This window comes from Cupressus sempervirens, chromosome 7 (genome assembly GCF_028749045.1).
Source record: "Cupressus sempervirens isolate cs-2001-9-10 chromosome 7, ASM2874904v1, whole genome shotgun sequence".
Lineage (NCBI taxonomy): Eukaryota > Viridiplantae > Streptophyta > Pinopsida > Cupressales > Cupressaceae > Cupressus > Cupressus sempervirens.
In genome coordinates, this window is record NC_143124.1 from 740,282,285 (window position 1) to 740,310,019 (window position 27,735).

General features: G+C 34.2%; 2 pseudogenes across 2 annotated transcripts; one reads left to right on the forward strand and one right to left on the reverse strand.

Moving 5' to 3' along the window:
- Positions 1-18,234: 18,234 nt before the first annotated feature.
- On the reverse strand, positions 18,235-20,717 carry LOC149549382 (L-type lectin-domain containing receptor kinase SIT2 pseudogene; annotated as a pseudogene). Its single transcript, XR_016354467.1, has one exon. The product of XR_016354467.1 is annotated as an L-type lectin-domain containing receptor kinase SIT2 pseudogene (transcript).
- Positions 20,718-24,660: 3,943 nt separating this feature from the next.
- Positions 24,661-27,115, forward strand: LOC149549383 (L-type lectin-domain containing receptor kinase SIT2 pseudogene; annotated as a pseudogene). Its single transcript, XR_016354468.1, has one exon. The product of XR_016354468.1 is annotated as an L-type lectin-domain containing receptor kinase SIT2 pseudogene (transcript).
- The last annotated feature ends 620 nt before the right edge of the window (positions 27,116-27,735 follow it).

Genomic DNA, 27,735 nt, shown 5'->3' on the forward strand with positions numbered 1-27,735 from the left:
TTACTTGAACCGTTTGTTTCACTCGGAAGATGCATGTGAAGACACATTTTTATGCATAAGCTTGGAGTTGAAGGAAAATTTCAAAAAGTAGTCAAATCTATTGTTTTTACACTCCTTTAAAAACATAACTAGGTTTTTATTTTCAATTCCTACTTGCTAGTAGGAAGTTGGAAAACCTAGTTTTGAGGCAAAATTGGAAGTTTGATGTGCTAATTTCATTTTGCCAATTTTGAAACAAATGCAAAAAAATTCAAATCCGAATTTTGAAAAAGCCAATTCCTGTCATCTTCCAAGAACCAAATGGACCCTTAAGGATTATCTACAAGAATTAATTAATGTGCACCCATTTATATATTCTTAGGGTATTCCTCAAATATCTTCATTTATGTGTATGTGGTGTCTTTTCAAATAATTCCCAACTGGACATCATTACACACGAACGCTCACTTCATATAACATACCTTAAGGAAAACACACACACACACATATATCTACAAGTTTGAAACAACATCCAATGATGCCAATACTATAGATCTAACTTCATTCCATCTTTTACATTCTAATTCTTAACATAATTATGAAGCCTTCCCAAGGTGCAAGGGTAAAGTAAAATTCGAGAACCTACTATGCCAAACTTCATAGTTCTTCTTAGTGGAAATTATTTTCCCTTATTTAAGTAGATACATGTACAAAATTTGAATAAGTTCAAAAATAATTATTTGTTAAAGGCAAGGTCACAATTTCTATATCAAATATTGCATGGAGATATTAGGTTAGACAAATAATAGGATTAGATGAATTTGATCAAATTTTAGTTTTAATTTCTTAATTACTCTTTAATTTTTCCAAGTTTAGTTGATTTAGAGTTGTGATTAAAATAATTTGATAAAAGGAAAATACATTATGTGTTCCTTCCATGGCTGAGAGCTCTTGTTAAGGCTAAAACATTAAATAGTAATTAAACATCTCATATGCATCCAATTACATTGCTTCCTTTTTTGTATTGTTATATTTCCTTCCAATGTTTGTTAGTAGGAGATCATTTACCTTTAACAAATGTATGTGGAATATAAAAGTCAATAAATTTCAATTGGCCAAATCGAAGACGTTGCAAATTTCTATGCAAGAGAATATGCAATATAGAGGGAGGGAGAAAAATTGAAGTTTTGAAGTTACCATTTTTGGAGAAGACATTAACACTTTGTGATTTCTATTTCTATAGAAGGCATATAGAGACCACGGCATCCATAAGAAAGGTGAAAAGGAAATCTTGGAGATTGTAATGGGTATGAATGGATATTAATTTAAAGTTTTTTGCACTATGTAATTGGGTTATAAATTATTCTCAAATTGATTCGCAAATTTCAATGGGAGAGAGCACATGATAATCGAAGATATTGTAGACAAGTTAGGTGCAGGTAAACGAAGAACTATGCATTCTAATATAAAATGTAGTACATTTTAAAGAATTTTTAGTCCAGCCTATTTATAGGCTGAGACTTATGTTTTCACCTGATTTTAGGCTATTAGTTTGCCTTGAAAGCTGTGCCTTTGCAAAATATTAAACATGATTTCCAATGTTTGAAGTGTCTTTTTTTTTTTTTGAATTTTTTGAAAAGTATTTCTTTTTTCTTATTGGTTGACCCTATTTTTGCTAGGGGTTTAATTAATTTTTCATTCTGAAAATTAGAAAAAAATTGTCTAATCAACTAAAAGTTTTTTTTTAAGTAAATTTAAGTCTCCATATCTCTAGACTTTCTCTTTATATATTATATGCTATATAATATATATAACTAGTAGTATGGAGAAAGGAAAGGACTAAGAATTAAATTATAAAATTTATTATAGAAGTTAATTAAATTTTATAAATGTTATTAAATTTTATTATATACTTTATTTTATATAATAATTTTTTTGAAATATATATATATATATATAATCCCTAATCTCCTTCATTATTATAATTTTAAAATGAGATTTAAGTTTAGCATTCAAATTAGTTTTACAAGTAAAGTTAGAGTTTAGTATGGGAATTCAATTAAGATTAGATTTACTATTACGTTAGGTTAGGGTCAATAATAGAATTGCATTTAGAGATAAGCACCACAATATTTACCCATTTAATGTTTATATTGAAAAAAAAAGTTTGAGTAATTTTTTATTTTAGGAGATAGTAATGAAATACATATTATTTAAATAGATTGATAGTAAATATGCTAGAATAAATTCATAAATTATGAAGAAAATTTGAAGTCATCATATAAATGAAATTATTTAAGTCAATTGATTTAAAATAATATTGTACCTATTGATTTAAAATAAAAAAATATATGTTCAAACAACACTTTCCTCTAATTTTCTCTAATTTTCTATTTCATTATTCTATGTTCTTATATTATAAAAGAATTAAATTTTATTTTAAAACTTATAAAATTAATTTACTTGATTTACTCTTTAATAATTATTAGTTTATATTACTTTATTTTAATTTTCTTCTTATAATTATTTACAATCATTTACTTATGCCAATGTTTGTTCAATCTATTCAAACAATATTTATTTTTTTACTATTAGGCTGGACTCTTGCTGTAACACAGCTCTTGTTAAAGAAGTTAAAGAAGTTATTTCACTCCCAATGATATTGTTGACATAAATTAAATAGTGAGATTTTTTAGCACCACATAAAATTTGTTAAATTCCATTTACCTTTCTATGCTCCAACATTTTTCATGATTCTAACGTGGCCTATGGTGAGGAGATAAGTAAGCTATATTAGAGCCTCTTGCATATTTAGGATTTTAAATTCTTATGGTTGAAGATACATCGTGTATATTTATATCAAATTAGGTTTTCAATTATGGAAGGTTGATTATATCTTTTTACTATTACTCTCATTGGTAAGTTGTATGAAGGCACTACCCTTATGGTCATTGGTTTATTTTGGTATATAGCCTTTATCTATAAATGTATACCTATAAATATTTTATGAATGATGTGTTGAGTGTAATTAATTAATATATTTCTATTTCAACATATTTCGTCTTCCATAGTTCTATGAATGTCATATCTAGAAGAAAAATCACTTAAAGGATTTTGGAGAACTTACAAAAATAAAGGTTGATATTCCATTACCTATAAAAAAAATTGAGCAGTAAGAATTTATCTTAATCAAAGAGAAAAATATCAAATTGTGTATGGATAATTTTCCCTATTATGTGGAAGGCCAATTTTCTTTTATTTTTCTTTTATTATTTTGTGAAAATCTATTTATATAGAATATATTCTAAATATATTCCTACAATAATATATTGATTGGGCTAGGGAAGTGCTCTTCCCTATTATGTTATGTAAAGCATATTATGCTTTTAGTTTTTCTAGGATTGACATTATTCCTTTCATTATATTAGATGTAGTTATTTACGCCCTTACAACCAAAACATTCCATTTGATTAAGATTTTTTCTAGCACCAACAACATTAAACTCATGTCTTATTACACCAGGGTTTTCCTATCAGAACTTAACCTTGTATGTTTATTTTAGGGTTCTTGTGGTGCTTTCTAGCATGAAATTATTTTAATTTTTTTTTTGTAATCCTAGGAATTCAAAGTTGGTGGATGGTATTGTATAATCATGCTTTCAATATAATATATATGTATACCTAATGGTAGTATTTATTTTTAGGAGTTATTGGTACCCATTGTTGGAGCATTAGTTATAATATTTTCATTATGTATTATAAAATTTTATAGGTTACATTTTGTATACTTACTTTGGCGAAGGATCCAACTACTAAACTAAAATGAATTTCCTATCCACCAATTGTCTATCGTTTAGTGGAGGGAAAGTGATAAAATGGTAATGAAGTAAAACCAACAACTTTTTTCTGATATATGCAAGTAGATCTATCTCAAATTTAAAATTTACTATTGTAAACTTCTATACTAATTGTTTTAAATAGTTGTATATTAATTTTCAAGGATGTAAAAAGTGAAAAGAAAGTTGGCATTTGAATGCTAGGTCTCTACATTCAAGAATTTTTTCCTCTTATCATTGTAGACAGTTCAAACACTTTTAGATCATATTTGAAAAAATTTACATCAAGCTTTTCAAAGTAAGTTTTATTTTTTAATTTTCACTATATCCATGCTTCAAATTACAATCAATGTTTTTGGTTTTCTTCATTTTTCATTTCAACATTCTTTTATTAGTATAGATCAAATTCTTTATTTACTCAATACTAGTTATATGTAATTTTTAGCTAATATAAATTGTTTTGAAGTATTAGATAGCAACCAAAAAGATGGTGGGATAACCTCAAAGTACAAAAAGGTTGAATAATTAGTTAGAGCTTACCTCCCAATCATATACCTTATGAAAACTTTAAACTTCAAAAAATAAGAAATAACCATAGCATATTTAACAATACTATCAGTCCTTAAACTAGTATGTAGAAGAGACTGTAACATAGACCAGCAACACCAAAACAAATCATTGCTATTAGTCCCTTTAAACTTCCTAAGCCTAAAACATAAGACCATGTGGGGTACCAAGTTCATAGTTACGAGCATAAAAACAACAAAAATAAGCATCGAAACCAGGGCTAGCTGCCCTCTTCCTGCCCATGATTGTCCTCATTTTCATTAGGCATATGATTATTTGCATCCTCCCCTTCCACCTTAATCAGTTTGTCCAAGATGGTCTTTAGCCAATCCTTTGCCAGAAACCCATAGATGGATCGGGTTGTCTCGGTAGCTTTGCCCAGGTCCTTCTCCTCTTTTTTCACCTACAAAAAATAGAGGGTTGTGGCCATGGAGTGCATGACCTTGGTAGAAAAATCAACCAACATTTCAAATCTTTGGCAGATACCAGTTTGATTGTCCACCAAGTCCCTCATAGACTACTCGAGTCTTTCCATTCTTGCCTTATTGTGGCTATGTTTGCCTTTCTTCCCATTATCTTTGATGGTTTCCTTCCTTGGGGATGTGATATCTTCCCCACCACTTCTAGTTGGGGTAGCCTCTAGAGTGTTAGAGATATGGGAAGGAGTCAAAGTGTTGGGGGTAGACTTGGTGTCCTGAGACAGTCTCTTCTTTCTCCCAGGTTTGACATCACTTTCAGAAGACTCAAAGGTGGAATCATGCTTGGGGGGGACTTAAATTTATCTAGCTGGAGATGCTTATTGGTTCTCCTGGCACTCTGTGTACCCTTTCTAGTATCTGAATCCAACTCTATGAGACTAATTTTAATCTCAGGGTCAATTTTGACCTCTGGGCCAGGGGTTTTCTTGAATTTCTTGTGGCTAGGGCTAGAGCTAGGGTCCAAGGAGACTTGGGGAGTGATAGAGGCCAGAGGATTAACCAAGAACGGCAGGTTTTGGGCTAGATGTTGGATAAACAATTTATTCATAAGCCCCTGATGGACAAGGTAGAAAGTTTTACCCTCTTCATGTTTCCTCCTAGCTTTAAAAATACAATCTTCTAGCGAGTGCAATAACAGAAATGAGAAGGAAATGCAGTCAAGATTTCTAAAGTGATTCAAAATAGGGAAGTGGTAATAATAGATTACCTAAAAGTGATTCTCCAAGGTGATATTCCATATGATTGCATAGTAGATGGCATCCTAAGGCTTGGGAAGGGCTTCCCGAGAAAGCTCTTTGTGCATATGCATTGGTTCCTCCTTGAATTTGAAAAAAAAATTCAAACTAGCTTCCTCGTTAACCTTGGCCTAGGGTAAAAGCACAAACCTATGTCACCCTTTTACAAAGGAAAAGGTTAACAAAAGTACAATTGTTCACCTTCAATGACATAGAACTGGTATTATTATTTAGAATTTGAAAATGAAGTAAACTAATGAAACGTGTAGAATTGGATGAAGTTTAGGATTATAATTTTTAATAATTATTTGGAATAAGAAATTATATATTTTCTTAATTTTTAAAGATAACTTTTATTTGCTGAAAAACATTGGAAATTAGGGGTCTAGTTCCCACCACAAAACTACATGGAAATAAACTTATTTTCTTTTGATCTTAGATTATGTTATGGATAACATATCTAGCTAGAACAATCAAAACTAAAAATTGGCTTTAGACCTATATTTTCTCTTTTATAATGATTCAAATTTCAACTTATTCAAATCGATAGTTTTCATCTCCCACCACATTTTTCAAAATAAATCTATTCCAACCAAAAGAATTACTATAGATTCTAGAAGAGGAATCTCTCTCCTCTAGAACATCATGTAATTTTTAATTTTTTTAAATATAATTTAGTATTTTTTTCTTTCTCAAAGTTGACATATTCTCGAGTGTTAAAATACATACTTATAAAAAATTTTAATTATAATATACTATATCTAATTAAAACACTATGAACTCTATATGAGAATATTCTTGAGTTTGAGCTCTATAAAATGGTGTTTATATGTTATTTTAAAAAATATCATAACAAATAGTAAGAGTTATTAAAATGTCAGTTTTCTGAAATAATTGTATTTCTTTAGTAATTAGATACTAACTAGTATAAAACATGTATTTAATAGACATTTCCAATTGGAAAAGTTTGAGACCATATGTAGCTTAGCTAGAATAAATTTATCAAGATTGTATGTTTGAACAAAATTATTTTTTAGATATAAATACTCAAATTTAGTCATTCTGATAAGTCAGCCTAAAAGGCGACACAACTTTGTACTTTTACCCCCTATCTCAGATAGTTCTTTCCTTCCATAGTAAATTCTCCAACCTTTGCAATGGTTTCCACTGAGATTTCAAATCTCATTCCATTGATAGTCACCTTTCTATCCTTCCAAGTCTGGAAGAACTACATTGAGACATTCTCATCGTGCTTCACCATACCCTCCATATATGGTAAGAGGCCTCCCTCCTACAAGTAAACCATCACCACCTCACTCCACACCCACTGGTTCAATGCAATCACTAGTGCCCATGTCTTCTCCTAGTTCAACTACCAATTCTTCAGAAAGCATAGCCTTGCTGTAGGTTTGGCAGTTATCAAATATAAAATGAAAAGCCTCAACAATGAAAATGGAAAGGTAGTGAATAACCAACATTATTCTACAAGGTTTCTCGAAAAAAAAAAAATCCACCCTTTGTAGCACGTGTGAGCAATCTCTTTCCATCTGTAAATAGTCATTGCCAACTATTTTTTGTGCAAGAATTCAGGAACTTGTCACTTTGATCATTAGTAGGTCATTCTCTATATCTCACGAAATCCTCTCTCTACATTCTCTTACAATAGTAATCAATACTTATAGTAGTAAAAATATTAATTTGTATCATCATACAATATTTCCAAATAATCCCTTTATGAAGCACCTTTTCCTCATGCCCATATGGAAAAATAAAGGCTTGCCACCTATTTTGATTATTCATATGCCATTGTTGAAAGTACTCTCCCTTTCCATCGCAACTTGCATTGATGATGGCAACAATCTAATATCCTCCCATTCAACTAATATCATGACATCATTGCCAAATTTGGCTAGCTCATCTAACATGACGTTCCCTTCTCAATATATGTGAGCCACGTGGATCTCATGGTAATCTTCCATCAACCTTTAGATTTCATCGATTATGACCTTAATCGACCAATTGCATCGACCCTCCCCCTTAGCAGCCTTAATGATAAGCATAGAGTTCCCCTCAATAGAAAGCTTATTGATTCCTTGAGCTCTTGCAATTCTCAACCCCCACAAGAGTACCAGTGCTTCAGCTTCATTGTTAGATCCTCCTCCATAGTTTCCAATGTAGGCAACCACCATATTTCCCATACTGTTATGAAGGACACCTCCCATTGTTCTGCTACCCATCATGGCTAAGCCATCAAAAATTTAGTTTGAACCAAGACTTAGGGGGTGGATGCCACATTGTCTTCTTTCTAGCCAAGACTTTTGAGTTATCAAATTGTGCCACAATAGCATCAACATTCCAAGTAGATGACCATTTCATATCTAGTCCACCTGGGGGATTTGGGGGGGCTTCCAATACCATATCCCACTGCACTCTTTTAGGAGTCTGATAATCTATTGGCAACCCCCCCCCCCCCCCCCCACTAGTAGTGGTTCTTTCCCTGAAAATCCTATTGTTCCTCTCCTTCTAGATATTCCAAGTAACATTTGGGGGGATAATCGACCATAATTTTATGAGGTATGGGTGAGTAGCCAAACCGTCCCAATGAATAAATTGCTTCAATTCACTCTCCATACACCACTGGACCTCCCATAAGGCAAGGACTTCCCTCCAAACATCTATGGAAAAGGGGCAGTGGATCAGCAGGTGTGAAATAATTTCTATATCTTGGGACATAAAATGCAGTAGTTATAAAGTTGACACCCTCTACGCTAAAGGTTATCAATAGTGAGGATCAACCCACGCAAAGTTATCCACCAAAAGAAGCTTATATTTAGTAGCTCCAAGGGTGTGAGGAATTTTTCTAATCAGCCTGGGTCACCTCCCCCCACATACAATAGAGATAGGTAGACTTAATTGTGAACTCCCCTGAGGGTGTGAGTTTCCACACTAAGGATTCCTCAACTGGGGTGAGGGGGATCCTATAGGTATGAAGAAGGTTTTGTAGATCCTAATCAAGCCTCATCTCCATTGGCTCAAGGTTTTGGAAAGTAGCCCATTGTCTATCTAAAGTGATAAAGTTTCACGTTTGAGGGCCATACAATATGGTACACATTTGACACAGAGGTCAAAACTTACTATGCTTGAGGGGGTTATCATGAATCTATTGATCCTCCTAGAAGTCAATAGAATTACCATTCCCCATAATCTAGTGACACCTCATTTTTTAGGATATTTTGGGTGTTAACCACATTGTTCCAAATCTTAAAGCCTTGGGGTAGATCATGTGCCCAAGGGAATTGGTGGAGAGACAATCTTCTGAGATATTTAGGCTTTATAATATTACACCAACTACCCAGGGAGTTCACCAATTTCCAGCCAATTTTAGATAATAGGGCCTTATTCAAGTGTCCTATGCCTCTTAAATTCAAACCTCCAAGAGCTTTCGACCAATAAACTTTCTCCCACCTAACCAAATTCATTCTAGAATTCTCTTCAGTGTCAGACCATAAGAAATTATGTTGAATTTTCTCAATAATTTCTTTGAACCTACCCAAGATTTTGAAAATGGAGAGGAAATACCCTGGGATGCCCTGCAAGGAGGTGGGGAGAAGTTGGAGCTTCCCAGCATTACTCAAGATATTTCCTTTCTAGCCTGTCATCTTTTTTTGAAAGTGTTCAACTAGACTATTGCAATATTGATTGGGAACTTCCTTTATTGTAAGCGGTAGGCCAAGATAAGTATCTGGGAGGGATTCTTTTTGGTAGCCAAGAATACCTATCACCTTTTCTCTCAAATTGACAATGGTGTTAAAGATAAAGACTTTTCTTTTTTGGTAATTTATGCATTGACCAAAGACCAATGCATACTAATTTAGGGTCTCTTTCCATTCTCTGGCTTCATGTATGGAGGAGATTCTAAATAAGGAAGTATCATCCACAAACTACTGGATGATTTGTGGGGGACACTGAAAGGCAGGTTTAATGCCCTTAATTCTGCCACAGTTTGTCAAAGAAACTAAATTTCTACTTAGAACTTCCATTATAATAATAAAAAGGTAGGGAGATAAGGGATCACCTTGGCAAAGGCCTTGGGAGGAAGAGAAAAATTTGTTAGGGGCTCCATTAATGAGCACCGAAAAAGTAACAGAGGTAATAGTGTTTTTTATAATACTATTATCCTTTGCATTAAAGTCAAGTTTGGTAAGAATATCAAAGAGGAAATCACGCCTGACCTTATCATGAGCTTTGGAAATATCTAGTTTAAGTGCCATACCTAGGTTCTTATACCTCTCCATAGAGTGTATTACCTCATGGGTGGTTATAACAGCGTCAAGAATCTAGCTCCCAGGCACAAAGCCATTCTAATAGGGGCTAATGAATTTGTCTAGGAGGGGCTTGATATGATTCACCATAACCTTAGCAAGAACCTTATAAATTGTGTTGCAAAGGCTAATTGGTCTAAAGTCTTCTAGCCTCCGAGGGTCCTTTGTCTTAGGGATGAAAACAATGAAGGTCTGGTTAAGTTCCTTTAGCAGCTTTCTAGTCCTAAAAAAGTCATGTGAAATATGGATGATGTCATACTCAATAATGTCCAAAAATTCCTGGAAGAAGGTAGGAGGGAACCCATCAGGACCGAGGGCTTTATATTGATCCATACTGAAAATAGCTATTCTCACTTCCTCTTTTTTGACCTTGCACGTTATTTTCCAATTCATTTGGTCATTAATCACTAGTTGAAGCAACATTAGGATATCACTTTGTAAGTTTCTATCAACCTAGGCAACCGGGGGATTGTACATTCTTGGAAATAGGAATTGAATTTATCTTCTATCTATTTCATTTCTATGACCTCATGGTCATTATCATTTGTCAACATGTTGATAGTGTTTCTTTTTTTCCTTCTCGAGGCTGATCTATGAAAAAATGTTGTGTTTCTGCCTCCCTCCTTCAACCATTGGACCCTAAATCTTTGTTTCCAAAATACTTCCTCCCTATTCAGGAGGGTTTTCCATTTGTTCCTAACTCCCTCTCCTCCTACTACTACTCAATTTGTGCATTGTCTTGTGCAAGTTTATTTTGAAGACCTTCTAGCTTCTTTTCAGTAACCTTCTTTTCTTTGGATAAATTTTGAAATGAGGATTTTATCCGTTCTCTCACCTCCTTTCTGATTCTATCAATTTTTCTACCAATCTAGAACATGGTTGTGCCTTATACTGGATCCTTCCACCTCGTGCAATATAGTCTCTAGATTCATTATGCAAATTCCAGATGATCTCATACCTAAAAGGTCTTCGTCTAGTAGAACTTTGTGTCCAAGAGAGAAGAAGCATAGAATGATCTAAAATGGTCCTCAGATATGCCTTTAGGGAGGTGTGTTGAAGAATGTCTCATCTGGAAGAGATTAGAGCCTTGTCCAACCTAACTTGAATCAAGTTTTTCCCCAGTCTGTTATTAGACCAAGTGAATGCAGAACCCTAGAGATCAATATCTATTAGATCGTTTCTTCTCAAAAAATCCTCCAGGCCCTACATATTATCCAAAAAATCCTCCAATCCCCCCAACTTCTCCAAAGGGTATAATAGGGTGTTAAATTCACACATAGACAAAAAAAAATATCCTATCTCATGGTAGCCTCATTCTAGATAGCAAGCCTACCATTTTGATTGTTGGGGGCATAGAAATTAAAAATAGTCCAACTACCAATTTGAGCGGTGAAGTTAGTGGAAACAAAATGGGTGTTGATGGAGATATCGACACCCATAGCCTTGTCAAGATTCCACATCATAGAAATACCATCAGAAGCTCCATTAGCATTACTATAGGTATATTTAGCACCCGACTGTATATAATTAACCATTCTCAAAAAGACTTGCTCAGACATTTTCACTTCCTGCAAAAGAATCATATCAATGTTAAGTTCAATGATCCTCTATTTGATTTTGTACTACTTCCTAGGGCTATTCAACCCTCTCACATTCCAAGATATGATCTTTATCTTTTATGGTTCTGGGTTTCCTTTAGGGTTTTTTGTTTCCCTATTGCAATATCCTTTTCTATTTCCTTTTGGCAGATGTTCCTGATTGGAGGTCTCCTAATCCTCATAGTTGATCCAATATTTTCCCTATTCCCTCCTCTGATCTTTCTCTTTGGGACTATCCATTCAATTTCATTGCTAAGGAAATCAAGGCTTGCGCCCTCAGAAGTAGGGGAAAAGACTTCAACAATACTTGGAAGGGAAACCACAAGGGTTCCATTTTTGAGTGGTGAGCCAGCCCCCAAGTTGAGGGGTGGGTTGCAGTAGCTCATAACCCCCTCAGAAACCATTTCTTTGTCTAGCAAACCATCACCAAAATGTGGCTTTTTCAGGGTTTGCATGTCAATAATCTCCCCCTCTTCTTGAGTAGTAGCATCCATTAGATCATTCATCCCCTCACCTTGCACTACAACCTTCTCCTTTATAGGGGTTTTGGTGCTCTTATCAATGCAAGGGGTTCCATTTAGCTAAGGATTCCCCATTCAAGTTTTGGTGGACCCAACTAGTTTTTTCTTTTCCTATATTTTAGATATGACAACCCTTTTAGCTATTTTGAAATTTCAGCCACCTCCACACCTAGGGATGAGATCTTGTTCTTGAATTTCTCACTCTTTGGGCACTCTACAAACAGATGGCCAAAGTTGTTACATTTCTGACAAAAAGGAGTAGAATTCTCATAAACCAACGATTGCGACCAGGTTCCCCATTTAGACTTTAGATCCACCATAGTTGGTAGAGCTTTATTCATTCCCACATTCATATAGATCTTAGCAAAACCTAGTTTAATCTTTGAACCAATCATCGATTCCATTTTTATGAACTTCCCAAAGGAGCTACCAATCTATCTGAAAACACACTCATACCAAAATTCCAAGGGGAGCCCAGGCAAGCATATCCAAATCAAGGTGGATCTATAAAGGTCACTCTCTAGGTTAAAACCCAGTTTCCATTTCACTAGAATCAAGTGTTGTTTACCAAAGTTCCAAGATCTGGCCATGATCGAATCTTGGTCCTTTTCAGCCATGAACCTGAACAAGAAGAAGGACCCAGCCACCACTGAGATGGATACATAACCTATTAGTTTCCACTTTGTCGAGCACCATTTTCTGACCATATCCACCATAGGTCAAAAAGAGACAAACTTTCCAACAAGGCACAGGGTAAACCTTGAGGAAATTGAATCCACCACAAAATCAGGTAAAGAAATCAAAGGTCCACTAGGTCCTGAGGAGAACATGGGGTTTGCACCAGAACCTATAGGAGTGTTGGATCCATCAATAGCCCCCAACCAGTTTGACTTTGGGGCCTCTGTTATCATGGAACTGCTCAGGGGTTTGGGGCCCAAACAAGCATAGTCATTAGGAACGACATCAGGTTCCATCAGAAGATTAGTGTACTCCTAAAGAAGGAAATGGCCATTCTGGGATTTTGCGACTGGCTCAAAATTTGGGCAAATAGGGGCCAGTTTCAATGGGGGGATGGAGGGGGACTCCATCCCTCTGAAGAATGAGAGGGCATGGAGGTGGGAGAGGGGTGGACGACTTCAAATTTGTAGGGTATCAAAAGTTGCATAGTCAAGTTGCGGACAATGTTTGTAATGGTAAATGCATTGAATTTTCAGATTTCAATGATGAAGGTGTTGATATCAATTTTTATTGTCCAATATGAAATTTTTTTTATTTCACATCTATGACATCACAATTTAAATTTATAAATTTAGCCGTGTTCAAATAATAGGTCGTAAATTGTGAATGCATAGCTTGAGCCAACCTCACTATTTTGTAGGTTCTATGTGTTAGAGACCATAATCAAGTGATAGCAGTTGGGACAATAAATTTTTTGAATGGGGGATTAGATCTAGAAGTACCTTCCCAATATATGGTTATTATAGCATCTATCTTTGCACATGCAATTAACTAATGATTGTGAGTGCATTAGCGGGTAATAGGACATTGTGACTTCACTAACATTATCTTTATATTATTTGTAAAATATTTTATGTTAGAGTAATTTAAAAAGTATTTTCTTATTAATTAAATCATATTGATTTAATTAGTAAGTCACTTATTATCTCTAGTTTACTTAAGCTAAACTTTGGGCATATAATAATTAATTCTTTTATTAACTATTATCATGCAACCTAAGTTATTTTAAATATTTATTCACGTGCATTAATGTTGGATTGTCCCTAAGCAAACCTTTTTTCTCTTTCAAGTCTCTTCTCTTCAACATTAGTATGAAAAAATTGTTAACAATTTATTCCTAAAATATATTAATGTAATGTTGTTGTCATTGCATGGACACTTATTTAGACCGCAATAGAGAATCACTTTTAGTTGAAACAAACACTTGAATGAGGTAAATTTATATTTAATAAACTTAATTGAATCTTTAGAATCCTAATAGCATTTTTCTTTCATCTCCTTTTATAAGGATTCATCTCTTTTTTATTTATTGATTCAATTTTGATAATAGCAATCTCTCTCTTTTCTCATCAAGGATGTCTCATTTGTGGGTCTGGGAATTACAGCCTCCATAGCTTTTTCTTCTCTTTATGTGGCAGGTGTTTGCATATAGGTGATTCTTGGGATATGTGGAGTTGATCTTTCATCAACTTCAATATGGTATTAGAGCTCCAACTCTTCATGCCCCGGTTCTATTAATGAGAGGTTTTGGCTTGGCTTTCAAATATGTGCCTTTTTTTCAAATGGTTTCATCTTCAAAGATTTTTGTATTGGATCTAGGGGTCACTAATTTTTTGTGCACTTTGAGCCCAAACGGACATCATCGTTGAGCTCAGAGCACCCAAAAACCATTATTTTCATATAAACTTTGTCCAATTTGGACATGATTGAAATTTGAGGCAAAAATATATTGCTTTGAGGTTGGGCACATTTTGTGAGGCAATAATTTTGTGATTTTTCGCATAGAAATCAAAAAATTTCAATATGGAAATCAAGATATTTTGGCACAAAAATTGTGGTCTTTTGGCACACAAATCAAGATTTTTGGTACACAAATTGAGATTTTGGTATGCAAATCGAGATTTTTTGATACACAAATCAAGATACTTTTGGTATGAAATTGTCATGCTTCCCAAAGTAATTTTGGTGCTAGTGGGCACACTTTTTGAGGCATTTTGGAATAGATCCCAAGGTCGTAGTTTTTTATTATGGCTATTTTTGGTGTCAAAGTTAGGAGTTTTATTTTGCACTCTAGGAGACATATCTTGAGCATTTGATCCCCAATTTGAAAATTATTTATATCGTTGGAAAGGTCTTTGAGAGCTCTTTCCAGTGATGCTAGTTGTTTTTCCATATTATGCTCTAGGCACATTCTATTCAAATTTTTCACTTTTTTGCATTATGGTGGATATCTTGGTTGTTTCAGGTCTAGGGATCGATTTCGTTGCTTCAAATTATTTTTCATGGGTTGTATTATCTTTTATATTAGCCTTATGTCTCTTATGGTCTATTTAGACATCATTTGTATGCATTTTTTACAAACTCGCTGAGATAAAGTATCACACTATTGCATTTTGGGATCTTGCACATCTTTGTATTTTGTTGTACTCATACTACATTATAAAGTTCCTTGGGGGATTTCATGTTGGCCATGTTCACCATCTTCCTTTATCAAGTGAGTGTTCCTTCCACGACATTAGCATCATGATGTGTCAATGACATGTGCCATTATAGGTGTTTGTATTTTTTTTGCACATTTGATGTTCCTAATTCTTCTTTCTGTAGGAGATATTGCATTTAGTTTCAATTTTTATTTCTTATCTCTCATCATTAGAGGGGGGTTATGTTGGTTCTACTTCTTTCTTGGTTCAATGGAGTGAGCTATGTATTCAGTATTTGGTCCTATGTACTAGGTGGTTGCAGTGGCTAGATACCTATGCATTTCGGTGAAATGGATCATTTACCATATAGACATTCTTTCATTCCTATTTTTGGAGGCCATGAAGATACCTTCCATCTTCGATTGATCAACTCTTAAGACTTAGTCTTCTAGACCTGGTCATGTTCTATACAATGAAGGTTCTTCAAATTAGTAGTTTGGCAGTGCTTGCAGCTTCATGCTTTAGTGGTGTTCTTCATGATCATATTTTGTTCATATCTTCTGGGACATTCCCTAGTTTAGAGGCTTCTTTAGTCCTTCACTAGTTCTTTTCAACATTATTTCCATCTCTTTTTGGAGTAGGGTTCTTCCCATGTGGTTTTCTCTATTTCTCCTCTTTTCAGAGATTTAGTTGTGCTTGGGTACCTATCAGCCTTTGTTGTTGGGACCCAAGTTTACTTCTAGTAGTAGTTTCTAAGTTTTTAGGTACTCCCTAAGTTTATCTTAAGGGGGGTGCTAGAGTAATAAAGTATTTTCTTATTAATTAAATCATATTGATTTAATTATTAAGTAACTTATTATCTCTAGTATACTTAAGCTAAACTTTGGCCATATAATAATTAATTCTTTTATTAAGTATTATCATACAAGCTAGGTTTTATATGTTAGGGTTTTGATCTCCTTTTATAAGGATTGATCTCTTTGTTATTTATTGATTCACTTTCACTAATAGCAATCTCTTTTTTTGCTCATCAAGAATGTCTCATTTGTGAATTTGAGAATTTCCAACCTCCATAGCTTTTGCTTCTCTCTTTCTATGATAGGTGTTTGCATACAAGTGATTTTTGGGAGTTGTGGGGTTGATCTTTCATCAATTTCAATATTTTATTCATTCACAAGAATGTTAATTTATTTTGGCTACAATTATTATATCAATAAGAGAAAGGTACATCCATTAATACAATATTTCATTCAATATTTTCATTAGAAGGGTTTATCATTCATTTATGTATGCTTGTGTATTTCAAGTACAAATAAATAGTCATATTGTTTGCAAAATATACATTTCTTTCAAGAGTATTTGAGAATGGAATAATCATCTAATGTTGAATCCATAGGCTTTTAATGTTATGTGTAATATGTTTTGGGGGATTTCATATATGTTTTGTAGGCTTATGGAAGACTTTAAAAGAAGTTCTCATTGTAGCAACAAAAATACTATATCATAAAATGGAATAAAACTCAAAAGATTATGAATTTTTCAATTTCATATATTATATCAAGGGCTTGTCAAATTATGATTCAACTTGTTTTAGTAAAAAAATAGATCAAACTCATTACCTTAAAGTTTCCTCTAGACTGCGTCTTGATTTCTAGTTAGAATTATAGAGGTAGGGGCTAATCTTTATGATATCCCTGTAACAATAAATTTTATCCAATTTTCAAGAATGTTCATGTACAATTCTTCCTTGTTGTTCCTAAAACTATCTTTTTTTTCTTTGCTTCACCCATATTTTTGTATTGGCTAGCTTTTTATCAATTAAAATGTTGTTATTACTATACAATAACTTGCATGCAATTATGGGACTAAAGTCATGAATTATATTTCTTTTGGATTTATTTTTGTCTGAGAAATTATTCTATTTGAAACACTTTAGTTGCTTTACACCTTTACATATTTAGGAAATCTAGTTACTTCTTGTATTACATTGGAGGCTTGAGCATGCCCCTTTCCAAAATATGTGGTCTTAATGCTCATCATATGTTACAACACAACCATTATGCATCATATCTTCCAAAGTTATCCTACCTACACTTGGCAAGAACTACACTACACTGTACAAATGATTTTTTTTAGGATAAAAGTTTTTAAGAAGATTAAAGTTACAATATTGGGTTCAAGACTGCATTCAAAAAGATTAAGGAAAATATTGCCTTTACCTAAGTCTAGCTATATTATTTTATATCTAATCCCAAATTGTTGACATTTTTTCTCTGTTAATGTCAAATAAGTCCCCTTCATATCATCTTCAAAAAATGCACTTTATCATATTTTAGATTTAAAGATGTTATCTTCTTTAACTAATTTTTTTTTTGTTTTTTTAACTATTGCAGTTATGTAATCTTAGACATGATTTGTGAAGATTGTCACAAGATATCAATTAATAAATCATAATTATTCTATTTGTTTGATTTTGGACATGTATTATATATTGATTAACATAATAATTTCATATGTGGATTATTTTTGCTGCACAAAAAAAATCATATATGGGAGAGGGCTCAGTAGTTGACCATCCTAACCTTCTGCTTCTCAAAATCCTACATAGAATTTTTGAATCAATCCCATTTTTTCCAGCAACTTACATAGCAAGTTCCCTTATGATAAATAAGGTTCTAGGGCTACATCACCAACTATGTTGTCACATCAGCATACTTGTTGCCAAAGTGTCTAAAACTTTACAAAAATAGTGACATCGATCACAATGCATTAGGGATACTCATATTTATGCAGCTCATGTGGCATCACATGATTTGATCCACCTATGAGTAGTTGTCATTATCAAAAACAACTTAAGAGTCAATTATTAGTACAATATTATCAAAAAAAATGAATATTAAATCAACAAATATAGATTTTAAATTAACATTTTTTATCAAAACCATTAGAATGTGTATAGATACTAAAATACTCACACCCACAGTATTTATTTTCATTTAAAAATAAATTTTAAAAAAAAACTATCCACATTAGAAATCACATCACTACAAATGTGCCTTTTCTCAATAGACTTCATGTAGATTGAAGGTGAGATACAGGTTTGAAGCCATCTACCGTTACTTGACGAACATTCATTTTCTGCCGGTCAGACAACTAACCATGCCGTAAGAAGCTCGAAAATATTAGCAGCAACAAGCATCTCGATCAGCTTAGATTACAATAACCTAGTTAATAAATCCTGAAATTACAAACTATACTAAACAAAAATTACGAAGCCAATATCCAAATATGGGACAAATATTTACAACCCGAAGTCTAAGGGCAAGTTGAATTACCAACAAATATCCAGATATGAGCAAGCACAACCAAGTTAAAGCAGAGAACACAAACCACACAAGGATCCATCTTAAACAGAGTACTAGAAGGCTAATGTTTGGCCTACTTGTGCAGAGTCTGTCATCGGTCTAGAACCAGGGAAATGGAAGCATCGTCGCTGTGACTGAAATATGGAGGCGACTTCCAAGTACTACTGGGTCCACTAGTCATCTCCAAATAAAACAGATCCCCAAAGTCTGGTAATGGAGATTCTTCTTCAAGTATTTGGAGTACTTGTCTGATGCCAAGCCTGCCTTCTGGCTGAGGATTAGAACAGATCAAACCTAGTTTCAGCACTCTCTCCATCTCACTTCCCACATATTCCACACCAAGATTTGGGTCGGCCGCATCCATCAGACTTCCTGTGCCATGCAACTCTCTCACCCAGTCCACCATGACTATTTGAACGGATTGGAGAGAAGTATCAACAGGCCTCCTTCCACATGCAACTTCCAACATAAAAATACCGAAGCTGAAAACATCTGTGGCTGGGCTCGCCTTTCCTGTGTGTATCAGCTCCGGTGCGATGTACCCCAGCGTTCCAACCACTCGAGTGGTTTGCGACTTTTCGTTATGCTCGTATAGACGGGCAAGCCCAAAATCCCCTAACTTCCCATTCATCTCTGAGTCCAGCAATATATTGCTGGACTTAATGTCTCTATGCACTACACGTTGCTCCCATTCTTCATGAAGATACAGCAGACCCGCAGCAACATCTCTGAGGATTTTGTATCTTTGACTCCATCCTAACACAATCTTTGGGTTTCCAAATATCATCTTGTCCAGGCTCCCATTTGGCATGTAGTCATAAACTATGAATAGCTTTTTGCCCAGCCTACAAAAGCCTCTGATTTGCAAAAGATTTCGATGTTGAAGGCGACCAAGACTGGAGATCTCTGCTATGAACTCTTTCACCCCATCGTAGGTTTCTCTTAGAATACATTTCACCGCTACTTGGAGGCCATTTGTGGGAAGTAATCCTCTGTAGACCCGGCCGAAGCCTCCAGACCCTATAAGTTGGTCCTCTCGAAAGCCCTTGGTTGCAATATGTAGGTCCTTGTACTTAAGTCTGTGAGGCCAGTACTCCTCCTCCCATCCTTGGATAATATCTCTGTACCGGTTTCTCTTCAACAGAATAAGCGATGCAATGACAATAAACAGGAGGAGGAAGAGGCAAGCTGTGCTTATGCTAGCTATCAGTTTGGAGTTCGGGCTATTCAATTTTCTCTGTGCAAAGGACGGAAGGTTTGAAGCATTCAGGAATGCAGCAGATCCGTTTGTAGTGAAGCTCCAGGCAAGGATATAAGTCTCATCAAAGATAGATCCCGTGGCAGCTGAGAAACCAACATAGATTTCTTCATCAAAAATGTTGGACAGAGACATGTTTTTTATGTGCATCAGTGGTTTTTCTGGGCGATTTAATCCAGCCTCTGTTATGGTGACATTGAGCTCGGTAAGAAGATTGTCATAATCAATCCACGCTTGAAAATTCTGTCCCTTTTTAAGATCCACGTTTTGGAACTGGTTTTTACCAATCCAGTAGCCTGCAGACGTGGAGTTTACAGACTTGAGGCCGTTTAAATCCACACCAACGTGATTGTCGTTGATGTCATGAAATTCCTCATTCTTTACTGTGTCGAATTCCACTGCAAACAGATGATTGGAGGCCTTTCCCAAGTTTGAAAGATCGCTAAGCAAGCCAAGATACTCAGCTCCTATTAATCCCTGTGGAAATTTGTGGGGCGTCATTATGAACGCCAGTCCATGACCGCTTACCGAATCTGAAGGAACAACGCTAAACACAAATGTTGTGCTGAAAGACAAAGCAGAAGTGGGAGACTCGCGATCTTTCATATGCAGAGGAGGCCGATAAAAAGCACGGCCGATACTGAACTGGGATTTATGATTAAGAGAGACGGCATTCGACCGCACTGAAGCATCCCCGAACAATTGGAGGGTTGATGCATTGAATTGGTGGAAGTGAAAACTAAAATGGCCTTGTGCAATAATAAAGGGAGAAAAGAGGAAAAGAGTAATGACCAAACTCGCGCCTGCCATTTTCGAGCTCTAAGATCGACTTCGATTACCTTTTGCAACTCCAAACACACAACGAAAATTTAAACAGTTAAAATACTCCTCTTGGCCTCGGATACTCAAAGAGTGTTTTTCCTACTCACGTCTCTAATAATCCGAAAATATCTGAAGCCTAATTAATTTAATAACAAAGGGTAACATTATTGATCAAAAATAATAATTTAGCTCGCTGGACACGTAACAGCGAAGAACGTGTAGTACAAGGCAGAGTAGAATAGAAACGCAATCACAACTACCAAGGATAAATATGTGGCACGGGATGGATTATGGGTCAAAGTGATTTGGTTATGTTTGGTTAGTAATATTTGTTGATTTAATGTATTTTTTAAACAATGTTTGTATCTATAGTTATCCTATTAAAATTATTAGTGTTGATGGTGAGAGTGAGTAGATTTTTACAATCAAATAGATGATCTGTTTTTTGTTTCTAGATTTGATTTTCGTGAGTGTTTTTATATCAATATTTTGGACCATTCTCAATGATCCATCATCATGATGATAAAGAGCATAAGAAGATAAATATATCCATCATCGTAATGATGGATCGTGGAGTATGATCTAAAATGTTGATACAAAAACACTCACACAATCCAATCTAGAAAGAGAAACTGATCATCTAATGGATTTTGAAAACTCCCTCACTCTTATCATCAACATCAATAACTTTAAAGTCACAATGATTGATACTATATTGTCAAAAATTGACGTGTATTATAACAATTTTTAGAACATCCTAAATTGCTAACGAGCCATAGCCAAATGATACTGACTCATAGCACTCTAGTTTTCTCCTTATGCTTTCTAACATCTTAATGATGAAACATTGAGTATGATCTAAAACATTGATGTAGGAATTCTCACATAGTCAAATCCTAAAACAACATACAAATCAATATTGATGATTACTATCTATGATTAAATTTAAGGTACTCATAAAACTTTAGTTACAAGTAGGAGACTTGTCAAGTAAGTTTCTATTTAAGATTAGAGACGATTTGAAATTTATACATAGGATTTTGAGAAGGATGAAGTTAGGAAACCCAACTACTAAATCGTCTCCTCCATCCTTTACTGTAATAAATAGGATGCTTTGAAACTAATCAAGAATCCTATTCTCAAACAAATAACAAAGTATTTCAAAATCACATGGCACTACATTTAAGAACAAGTGATGAGCTATCATGTCAAGTTAAAATGCTTCAAAAAGAAATTCAAATGGTTTATATGCTCATGAAGTCGCTTGACAAGGTGAAATTTATTCATAGTGGGCAAATTTTTATGAAAAATTATTAAGGGAATAAATATTGGCCTAGTAGCTTTTATTAATACAATGTAAACACCATTGCAAGCTTATGTAGTTTTATAAGTATTTTGATTAATTATTTTCTTATAATTATATTAAATATTTGTTATTTCTACGAATCTTGTTGAAGTTCATCTAAAGAGATTTCATGCTCTATTAGAATATTAACTACTATTATATTTTACATCTTGAAATATAGTGAAAATTAATAGATTACATTTTATATCAAGATAAAAACTTAATATATTATAATGTCTAATACTTAAATCCATCAATTATTTGCACCTTCTAACCCCTACTTTCCATAAGAAGTTTAATTTTTCTTTCTTACTTAGAAGAACTCATCATCAATTCGCAATTTTCTAAAGAAAATTATGGATTGAAAAAATCATCAATAAAACTAATATATTTTTGAAAAAATGAAAGGTTCAATAAAAGAATTTACTTTTCTTCAAAAAGAAATGATAGATCCTCAAAGATTGTATATATGTTTCTAGAAGAGGTTTCCTAAAATTATCACTAATTGAGAGTTTTTATGTTTGCATTCTACACACTTATCATAGAAGCTCTTTGCATACCTTGAAGTATATGAAACTTAGGTATATGATAAAGTGATATCTTCTAAACATTATGTAAATTGATTGGATGAAACAAACTCATTTCATAGTGTGCTAAAAAACATCAGTGCTTACACAAAAATAATGGCTCCTCTAATGAATTCATATAAGTTACAACAATATGAAAATTGGTCTACACTTCGTGAAGAAATTCAAATATTCAACCTCTAAAAAGAGAAAGCAAAAAAAGAACAATAAATTTTACCTTTAAAAGTACCTTGCAACCTATGAAAAGATCATGCATAATTATCCCTAAGAGACAGAAATGACCTGGACCATTAATAATGATTCTTAATATCATCTCATAATGCAATATGATGACTACATTATTGCATCATATATACACATAGAAGCACGCATAAAAATAAGATAAAATAAAATAACTCATTTCTTGATTATTGATAAATGAATTAATTTTAACTTAATTTAAGTTTTCAACCAAATAAATGAGCATATTATATGTTAGTAGTTCAAATTATTTTATCTTATATATATTAATAATTACTACATACATAATAATTATGTTTTCGATTAGGAGTTAAAACAAAAAAATTTGTAGGAGACTCAAAATCCCAATAGTCATCTCAAAAAATATATTAATTTTTTTGTCAATTTAAACAATGTTGGAAAAAGAAACCATCTCCCCAGACAACCAATATCCCATCAAAAACTAGCATGTAATAGAAATTTAAAATCAAATGACAAAACTAAGTTTAAAAATAAATAAAAAGACCAAAAACCAAAAGACAAAAGAACCAACCCAGCATTAGGCTTTTTGCTTTATCTTTCCATGAAATCATAATATAAATCTTACACTTTAAAAAATTAAATTTTAATGCAAATGGAATCAAAATAAAATGTTACAATAAAAAGTAAACATGATACATGGGTATAAGTACTTGTATGTAGTTAGAAATACTGAAATAAAAGTAAAAATTGTAAACTAAATGTAACAATGTCGTGATCAAATAAGAATATTATAGATCAAATTTAAATGTTGCATTAGATGCAAAAAGACTATAGACAAAATTTAAAAAGACTATAATAAACTAAAAAACTATAAATTAAAAATAAATTATCTAGCAAAATAAAATAACATTGCAACCTTCTACAAATGTAGATCATATCTAATATAGAAATGTTGATCTCAAATACATAAATGTCACCATATGATAATAAAAGTAGTTGTACATTCAAAATAAACCAACTTATAAATAATTACCGTGTAAAAAAAAATTCAAGATCAAATTTTGTAAAACCTAACAAATAGGTTAGAAAATAGAGTTTCGGTTCTACAAGATTACTCTTTGTGTAAATAAAATAATCAATATATTTATTTTCAACTATCATAATCTTGTATTAACTTCATACATAATGAAGATTATATAGAACGATTTTACCCTTGGTTATCATGTAAAAAGTTCCTATGTTGATTTTGTCCTTGGTTATCATGTAAACATTTCTTATTTTGAATGGAATTGCATATGGATTGTGATTTATAAGATTTTTATAATATGTTTTATGAAGTTTGAGATGATTTTTTTTACAATGATAGAGGGTAAGGATGTAAATAGTTGGGTGATTTCATAAAATTTGTTTAGCAATGATTTTTTGATTTTTTTGAAATTTTATAATCACAATGACTTTAGCCCTATGATATGGAAGCAAGTCTTAGACTACACTTCTTTGACTAAGACACAAAGACTTCAAGAATTTCCACACTCTAAAGTCATTCAAGATACTATCCTTACCTCATCCTTTTTCAATATCAAAGTCTTGCATTTAATCATACTTGACATCTCCAAAGACTTGAAATATTGACACACTAAAGCCATTTAAGTCACCATCCTGAAGTCATCCTTTTTAAAAATCAAAATCTTTCATTTAACCAAACTTAGACTTCTCCAAAGCTCATTAAAGACTTTTCATTTACAATAATAAGTAATAACAAGTTTCAGATTTGTTATTGAATGGGTAGTTGATTTATTATTTATTAAAGGTTTGACAGATAAAAGCCTCGGGAAAACGTGGAAGACGGACTTAGGGGTAAATATATGACTCCTCTCCATCAACAAAGCACAACCAGACATGTTCAGGTTTTCCAATTAACAAAAGCTTTTACAAATTAGAAGCTGGGCGTGAGGAGGGGAAACAAGCAAAAACAATAGAAAGTCTGAAAGACAGAGAAAGGTAAATCTGTACAATTTGCGCTGATTCAAGAAAAAACATTCTCCTTCTATTGCATGTATATCCGTTTCAATTTTGGTTTCTATGGCCATAATTATTTTAATCTATCGGCCACCTGATCATTTTGTTTTAAGTTAGGAAAGAAAATCGAAATCTAGCTGAATCAAGACAATGGTGTGGGCATGTGCGATCCTTGTGCTTTTCCTCCTCCTTCCCTTCCTCATTGCAGACGCTCAAACAAATTTTATCTTCAACAAATTCAATGCGTCGTCCCTTGAACTGTTTGCCAATGCCTCCGTAAAGTCCAATGCCATCTCCCTTAACGGTCAATTCCAATACAGCATTGGCCGTTCTTTTTATCGATATCCCGTACGTATGAAAGATCGTGGTTCTCTGCATTCTATGTCGTCTTTCAGCACAAGTTTTGTGTTTAGCATTGTTCCTTCTTCAACTTCACATAGCGGGTTCGGTCTGGCATTTTTAATGACGCCACAAAAGTCTCCAGAGGGATTTTTAACCACACAGTACCTTGGCTTGATTAGCAACACATCGAGTATGGGAAAGGCCTCGAATCATCTGTTTGCTGTCGAGTTCTCCACTTTAAAGAACATGGAATTTCATGACATCAACGACAATCACGTTGGTGTAGATCTCAACGATCTCAGATCTGTAGAGTCTAAGGCCGCAGGCTTCTGGACCGCCAACAATCGGTTCCGAAATTTGGATCTCAAGAGTGGACAGAATATTCAGGCCTGGATTGATTATGACAATCTCCAAAAGGAGCTCAGAGTGACCATTGCAGAGGCTGGTTCGCATCGCCCGGAAACGCCATTGATATATATAAAAAATATGTCTCTGTCAAACATTGTAGAAGAAGAAATGTACGTTGGCTTCTCAGCAGCTACGGGAGTCGTTTTTGAAGAGAATTACATCCTCTGCTGGAGCTTTGCTACAAATGGAATCGCCCCGTCCCTGAATACATCCAATCTTCCATCCTTTGTACGGCGCAGAAAATCCAAGAGCTCAAACTCCAGACTGATTGTCGGTATTACGGCAGCTTGCTTTGTCGTCCTTGTGGTGGTGATAGTATCGCTTGTGTGGTTGAGGAGAAAGCAGTACAAAGATCTTATTGAAGAATGGGAGATGGAATACTGGCCTCACAGGTTCCGTTACAAAGAGCTACATATTGCAACCAAGGGCTTCAGAGAGAGACAACTTTTGGGTTCCGGAGGCTTTAGCCAGGTCTACAAAGGAGTTCTTCCCACAAGCGGCCTCCAGGTGGCTGTGAAACGCATTCTGAGAGAAACAGATGATGGGGTGAAAGACTTCATAGCAGAGATCTCCACTCTTGGTCGACTTCAGCATCGAAATCTTGTCCAGATAAGGGGCTTCTGCAGGCGAGAAAATCAACTATTTATAGTTTATGACTACATGCCGAATGGAAGCCTGGACAAGATGATATTCGGAAACCCAAAGAACGTGCTTAAATGGGGTCAGCGGTACAGAATCCTTAGGGATGTGGCTGCAGGGTTGCTGTATCTTCACGAAGAGTGGGAACAACGCGTAGTGCACAGAGACATCAAGTCCAGCAATATTCTGCTAGACTCGGAGCTCAACGGAAAGCTAGGAGATTTTGGGCTTGCCCGGTTATACGAGCATAACATAAGCTCGCAGACTACTCGCGTAGTGGGAACGCTGGGATACATCGCACCAGAGCTCATACACACAGGGAAGGCCTGCCCCGCCACAGATGTGTTCAGCTTTGGTATATTTATGTTGGAAGTTGCATGCGGAAGGAGACCCGTCGATCTGTCTCTCGAACCTCCGGAGACAATCATGGTGGATTGGGTGAGAGAGCTGCATGCCAATGGCAGTCTGATGGATGCAGCTGACCAGAACCTTAGCGGGCAATACGTTGAAGGTGAGATGGAGAGAGTGCTGAAACTGGGGCTGCAGTGTTGTAATCCTCAAGCAGAAGGCAGGCCAGGGACGAGACAAGTTCTGCAAACACTTGAAGAAGAAGCGGCAAAGCCAGATTTCGATGCATCGATTCAATTGGAGACGAGCAATACTTGGAGATCTCCTGTATGTGACAGTCGAAGCGCAGAGGCTTCCATATCTATTTCTCTTGAGGGACGATAGACTATGCGCAATAAGGTAAAACTTGTTCTCTGCCGATGCCGGTGTGTACAAGACGGATCTCTGTAACGTCTACTTTTTTCTGATGTAACCTTCTTCTTAGTGTCTGCATACACTTGCCGTTAAGGGGTCATGACATTGGCTTTTAGAATTAGCGATGCAGGTATTTGTACTGTATTTACCCTAATTTAGTATAACTTTTAATGACAGCCAATAGCAAAGAGCCAAAAAAATCAAAAGAGTCAAACATGTTTTTTTCTAGATTCAGGAAAACATAGTGATGTTTTCTTAATTTTTTGGTTGTTTTCGATTACAAAATATGAAGATCATGAAGAACAAACGCTGAAATTTTCAAAAAAATAAAATTGTATTTTCGATTTTTTTGAAATTTGGTTAACGGTGCATGTAATAGAGGATAGCCACGTCCGTCACAATTTAGTGTCATAATCCAAATTGACACGTTGTGATTTATAATTAATTAGAAAAAAAATTATGTATAGAAATTTCAGAACTCAATATACTCCCAATTCCCAATTGCAAATTGCACTTGATATTGAATGGGTATGCGAAAGAGATGTAAAGGAGTAATTAGGAAATAAATATAATCTATGTTTTCTTTGCCTTTTTTTCATAAAATTGTGTTTGATTGAACATTTAGAAAATGATATTGTTTGTACAAAAAATATATTAATAGAGAAGTAATAGCTTCATATTAACGGTTCATCCACTTACAAGAATTCAATTATAATTTATAGAAAACCTTTGAGTGAAAAAGATAATCATGTTCTATTACCAAGAAGTTCATATAGATAAAGAAAGAGGATGAG